General features: G+C 42.2%; 1 non-coding gene across 1 annotated transcript; it reads right to left on the bottom strand.

Moving 5' to 3' along the window:
* Positions 1–471: 471 nt before the first annotated feature.
* Positions 472–554, bottom strand: trnal-cag. The gene has a single exon. It is a non-coding gene; the product is annotated as a tRNA-Leu (tRNA).

Below are 554 nucleotides of genomic sequence, written 5' to 3'. Positions count from 1 at the left end.
CTTGCGGAGATCTGAGAGGATGCGATTGGTATAAGAAACACGACTAAACTTCAACCTCCGGAGGGGTCAAAAAAATACATTTTCGTGGTCAGCAGGATTTGAAACTGCGCAGGAAGATCCTAATGGATTTCTAGTCCATCGCCTTAACCACTCGGCCACGATAACGTTGACAGAAGAAAACAAGCTTGTTAGGAGTGAATGGGCCAACAGGCATAGCCTACAGAAAGTGAAATTTAACAACTGAAAGATAATGCAGTAACTCATTATAATGCAATAACACAAAATGTTCCCCTCATTCATTTATTATTAAGTCCAGCTGTTTTCTTATTTAACATTGATCTTTGCTCAGCTCCAGAAGGTCTGCATTTGAGAGTGTTTATTATGAATTGTTATTTCACTGTGTGAAGTTGTTATTTCATCATTCTTATTATTACTGCTGAGCAGCATGACTCCTGAGAGGCACTAAAACACTGTCAGAAGTGGGATTTGAACCCACGCCTCCATGGGAGACTGCGACCTGAACGCAGCGCCTTAGACCGCTCGGCCATCCTGAC

The sequence above is a fragment of the Oncorhynchus mykiss genome, unplaced genomic scaffold (assembly GCF_013265735.2).
Source record: "Oncorhynchus mykiss isolate Arlee unplaced genomic scaffold, USDA_OmykA_1.1 un_scaffold_396, whole genome shotgun sequence".
NCBI classification, from domain to species: domain Eukaryota; kingdom Metazoa; phylum Chordata; class Actinopteri; order Salmoniformes; family Salmonidae; genus Oncorhynchus; species Oncorhynchus mykiss.
This window is presented reverse-complemented; position numbering and strand designations above follow the sequence as displayed.